General features: G+C 38.1%; 1 pseudogene; it reads right to left on the reverse strand.

The window, feature by feature from the left end:
• The window catches only part of LOC123795505 (heterogeneous nuclear ribonucleoprotein A1-like), a 116655-nt pseudogene extending 115644 nt beyond the window's left edge, over positions 1-1011 (reverse strand).
• Between the last annotated feature and the right edge of the window lie 4989 nt (positions 1012-6000).

The raw sequence follows: 6000 nt of genomic DNA on the forward strand, positions 1-6000 counted from the left end.
TAGTAATGTATTGCTAATATGTCACCTTTGTATATCTTGGCCTCTTGATAATTTCAGAAAATAAATCCTTGCAATTTTAAACATTTTTTAAAATATACTATTCTTGTAGAGGCATGACAAAACATTACTGTATTTACCAGCTGAAGACAGAAATTCTTCCTCGTGAAAGAATGGGTCTTTAGTTAGGAAAATCCCTTAATAAATCCCTCCAAGGTCCCAGGTGAGATCAGATGGTGTGGGTGTGGAGACCAGGAGGATGTCATCAAATTTTCTGTAAAGGAAGAAAACAAACAGAGCAGGGGACATCGAGGGTACCTAGAGTCAGGAGGAAGTCTTTGTTCTGATTAGTTGAAATGATTGATATGATTCAAGGTGTAGAGTTCTATACTTCATTTTTAAATTAGCCACTGTATGGTCTGGTGAGGTATGTCTCCCATCTGTCAAGAATTTCCACAAAACGCTTTTGCTCCCAGTTGCCTTTTGAGCTTGCCCTTTGGGGTGAAGCAAAGACATGGACAGACAGATCCGTTTCATGTGTTTCACTTGCTGAATAAATGAACAAATGAGTAAATGAACCGATGATGAAGTATACTTGTATGCATTCTCGGTGACGGCCGCTCATAATTGTACCAGGTATGCTCTAAGATGGAAAGACCACTCAGGTCCTAGAGATACGGAGGCGGCTCCCACCTGCATTAAATGGCCCCTGCATGTGAGGCTTCTGTGTGTTTCATAGGTTTGCCTTTTGCAGTTTCCCATCTTGATCTCTCTGCGGGGCTGACTGTTGTACTTCCACCTCCAGCCGTTTTAGCTCTAGTGTCAGCTGAAAAAGAAAAAGGCCATCGTCAAAACAGATGAGGTGACGTTGTTATCTCACCTGTGGACTGTAGCCCCGGAGACAGCCTTTCCGATTGCTCTGAGAACTGCTCCCAAGCTTGTCCGCACACAGGGAGTCTGTGCAGAAAGGGGAAGCGAGGCACCTGCTTGCAAGCTGCTCTCCGATGATTGCATGTCACGAGGTATAATTCGTTCAGTTGAAAAAATGAAGGTTTCCTGATTTCCACAGAGACACGAGAAAGACCCTTAGCTCATCTTAACCCGTTATGTTTCTGTCCTATCTGAGCATTACAAAGTACTGCTTGCATGCTTCTACGTGACTGGCTTTCTGGTTCTTACTTTGACTTCTCCTTGAGGTCACGGGAGGTGGTCACAGAACGCTGACGTCAGTCACCTACTTCAATGCTTTGCAGTTCTAGGGCACCCTAGGCTGTGTCTGATTTTCTTCAGCGTACTAAAATCGTTGGTATGAGCTGAGAACCAAAGATAACCAAAGTCATTACAAGTCCTATGAAAATCGACTAAAGAGGTCAGAGGCTGTGTGATTCGGTAACTAGTTTGCATAAACTTAGGCTTTTGTTCTAGATTTCAGTTGCTCTGGTGGCTGCTTGTTTCTCTTTTTGGTCTTCCAGACACGTTCCTTATAGGTGAGTTTACTAAATAAGTAAAGATTCTATTTGAGGAGACCTTGGAATGATGCAGTTAGAAAGAGGAAGAAAAAAGTTTTGGTATAAAAGGTTGGGGAGGGAAGAAGTCTTAGAAAATGAAGATAATGACAATGATTTACATAAATAGAAAATAAGTATCAATAGTGATATGTAGAAAATTTACTTCGGATTAGAAGTATTGTGGAATGAGCCATATGAATGCAATGAAAAGAAATATGAATGCCATCCTGTACCCCAGCTAATATAAACAGGATTATTTAATGGGTGTTGAGAAATGTGTTCTCCTGAAAATGACACTTGGATTTTTTTTTTTTTTTTGCTTAAAGATATCACTGCCAAAATGAATGTTAAAGAGGAGTAAATTCAGTAAAAGTGAGCAGAACAACACATTAACATAAGTCTTAAAAATAGTTCTGTGTGTGGGAGAGAAGATGGTTGCTCTAAACTTCATTAAGCCAATTGTTGAGAAGACATCTGGAATCTGATACTAGGAGAGGCCAGGCAATAAATGTGAATAGCTATTTTGTGTTAAAATGCAGCAGTTTAAGTAGGATTTGTTTGAACAAAATGCATTTTTTAGTACTCGCCCATGGAGTTGCCTTGGCTTGCTGATGGGTCCTTGGTGTGGGGAGAGGACATGAGAGACGGGAGGTGAAAAGTAGGGTTTTAGTCTCCACACCAGGACAGAGACAAGTAAGTGATGGGCAGTCCGAGGCCTGCTCCCCAGGTCTGACTTACACATGTGAGCAATTTTATTTTTTCCTCCAGTATTATAAACTCATTGACGGTAGCAACCATGCATTTTCTGTATCTCTATCAACTAAAATAATGGATATTCAGTGAAAACGAATTAATGAATACTTTTTCTCTCAAGCAATAAAATATGCAAATTTTATTGAAAGAAAAATAATTTAGAGTTAAAATGTGGTAGGGATTTAAAGAATTGATCTTGTGAAATATCAAGAAGTTCATGAGTGTTTGTGTTGTTTCACTCAATGAATGATTAGGGCCCATTATGGTCAAGGTGAAGGAGACACAGCAGCACTTTCAAGAAACCTGTCATCCACTGAGCTAAGCTGTAAATGAGTACACTCATGTTGTTCTTTCTGGGAACTCCATACCTAATATTCCTTTACATAACATTAATTCATTGTTTATACATGAAAAATAAGTTTTTTGTTTTTGTTGTTTTTGTTTTTTGTTTTTTGCTTAATGTAGAGCCCAATGCAGGGCTTAAACTCACAACACTGTTCAAGGCCTGAGCTGAAATCAAGAGGAGACGCTTAACCAACTGAGCCACCCAGGTGCCCTGAAGTCTTATATTCAATGATAAAGTGGATGGAAAAATACACATCCTGGACATTTTCATGAATCCTCATTTCTACTTTTATGATATTTGCCAAAGACCCACCACAATGATGGTTTGGGGGCTACTGCATGATATACAGACTACAAAAACCAAAACCACCAAAACACAAAAGAAGATTTTCAAAACCAAACCAATAGAAGGAGGTTCATTTAAGAATTATGCTGATGCTGGGGGTGCCTGGATGGCTCAGTTGGTTAAGCGTATGCCTTTGGCTCAGGTCATGATCTTGGGGTCCTGGGATCGAGCCCCACTTCTCCCTTCCCTGCTCCCCTTGCTTGTGCTCGCTCTCTCTGTGTCAAATAAATAAATAAATAAAGTCTTAAAAAAATAATTATAATGCTGTAATCTTTGTGATAACTCTGCCTCAATGAGCTTACTTTCAACTGTGGTATGGGCACAAAATAGCTTGTCTTTAATGTACTTATAAGTTCCAATTCATTCATAATTTCATTACTTTATTTTGCAGCCTTTTACTGAGTACTAAAGGCCACGAAGTGGGGCATCTAGGTGGCTCAGTTGGCTAAGCATCCAACTCTTGATTTCAGTGGGCATAATCTCAGGGTTGTGAGATCGAGCCCCCAGTAGGGCTCCCCTCTCAGTGCAGATTCTGCTTGAGATTCTCTTTTCCTCTTCCTCTGCCCTTCTTCCTGCTTGCACATGTTCCCTCTCTCAAATAAATAAGTAAGTATAAATAAATAAATAAATAAATAAATAAATAAAATCTTTAAATAAATAAAGGTCAGGAACTATTGTGGACAGTGGTGATTTAATGATGAATGAAAGAGACAAAAACCCTGCATTCCAGGAACTCTTATTCTAGTTCACCCAGAGCCATTCTCCCTTCCCATACCATGTGTACAGCCATTGTCTGTCTGTTCTCTGTATTTCTGCACCTGTGTAGCTTGTCCATAATGGTCATTTATTTATATTCCCAGGGATTCTAATTATGCATGGGTCCTTAAAGCCATCATCAACTCTTCCCTAATTCTGGTTAACTCTCACCATTTTTATTCGTTTGTCATCTGTCCATGGGTATTCCCTTGCTGTCATCAGAGAACATTTTAAAAGGGCTTAGACTTTTAATTATTTTCTTTTTTGCTGTTTCAAAGAAGCTTTTTCATGATATATACAAATGAGTTTCTTCCAAAAAGTATTACCAAGGATTGTACTCAATATAAATCCCCTTGACTCTGACTCCCACTCCGATTACAGAGCACTTTCTCTTTCTGTTTTATACACCTGCCACTGTTTGAAGCTTCTCAAGCATATATTCCTTTTTTTCTATTCTGGGAAAAGAATAGAGATATTAAAAATTTGAGTAAATATCTGAGGAGATGTGTCAAGCAAATCCATCATCAAAAGAGGTTTCCAAATATTAAATAAAATTTATATGAGCTATTGAGAGAACTATAAAAAATTTAATTGAGTTCTTCTTATGCAGAATAGAGATGATAAGAAGAAATGTTTTCCCAAGCTAATCTCCTATATAATTAGGAATACCATGAGAGGTAAATGTGTTCATTCTCTAGAATAAATGGAGCACCGAACTACTCCCATTCTTTAGCATAGAAATTTATTTGTTGATTGAAATAAAACATTGAAATCCAAGACTTCAGGTACAAAAGAGGGGATTTTTGAAGACCATTATTGAAATTATAACAAATAAAACTTAGAATTTAATTATAATTGTCAAAGGCTCTTCGTCAGGTAAGGAAGTCTGACCAAAACATGACTCCTGATTTTCTGTCATATATTTATTACAGTCCCTGTCTCCATCATCATCCACTCTGGACTCATTTCACACCTGTACTGCCTCACATTCCCTAGATAAGAGGCTAAAGCTCGAGATGAGAATGATGGATATGGTTCACTCATTGATAGGTCTCTGACTTTGACTTCCTTTTTCATTCCTCCTACTCACTGAGTCCTCCAGAAATGCTAGCATATCTCTTTTATAATGCTTCTCCAATTGATGTACATTTTTTGTTTGTTTCCAAGTAGCCATATACCACCTGTATATGAAATCTTTAAAAACATTTTTGTAACCGCATTCCCAGAAGAGTGATTGTTACCTAATAGGGGATAAATGGATCTGCTGAAAATGGTATTATTTTAATGAATTTTTAACATGGAAGATCAGGCAGTGATAATGCTATAAGAAAAGCAAAATGCTATTTAAGCAATGTTAACCTAGGACATAATGCTATAAATGGAAAGAGTGAAGCCTAAAAGCATGTTTCCAATGTTTTTCTATTTACTGTCCTATTTATTTGGGGTACACAGAAAAGCTTGTCAGTGGTTATAAAGACACATAGTTGTAGTGGCCAGCTTCAGGGCTGGGCCCGTGATTCTCACCCCCTGGTATGCATGCCTCTTGTCTTACTGGCCCATGCTGAGCAGGGCCGACCTGTAAAACAAGTAGGAGACTGGGGAAATCATTGTAGCTTCTGCTTTCCTTTCTTGAGTCATTTTCTCTGGGTGGAACCAGCTGCCGTGTCATGAGAATCCTCAGGTAGCCTTTTGGAGAGATCTATATGATAAGGAATAGAGTCTTCTTGACAACAACCAGCCCCAACTTGCTGGGCATGTCCACAGGCCTCCTTAAAAATGATGCTCCAGCCACAGTCAAGCCTGCAGATGATAGTAGTCCTGGCCAACATCTTAGCCATAACCTAATGAGAGGTCCTGAGCCAGACCCACCCAGATAAGCCACTCTGAAATGCTTGTGCACAGAAGAAATGATACAGTAAACATCTATTATTTTAAGCTTCTAGGTTTTAGAATAATTGGTTATTCAGCAATATAGCTAACTAGTATAAGCATACTTATTAAAGAAGTTGATGTAACTTTTAAAACTCTTTCATCCTATTCCATTATACTTGTAAAATATATTTAAAATCAGAACTTTTTTTTTTCTGACAGAATTTAACTACTGTATATGAGGTTGTAAGCATGAAAACACTCTATGGCAGGCATATTTAAATATATCTTGCTCCTGATCTTTTTTATTTTTAACAATGCCAGAAGTCACATAACAAGTCTTATTAGTGCAGAGTTATGGGAACTTGATCTTAGACATAGTTTTACAGCTTTCAATTTTAAAATACCATGAATATTTAATTAAGA

Source organism: Ursus americanus, chromosome 6 (assembly GCF_024610735.1).
Source record: "Ursus americanus isolate L20-20 chromosome 6, mUrsAme1.1.p, whole genome shotgun sequence".
Lineage (NCBI taxonomy): Eukaryota > Metazoa > Chordata > Mammalia > Carnivora > Ursidae > Ursus > Ursus americanus.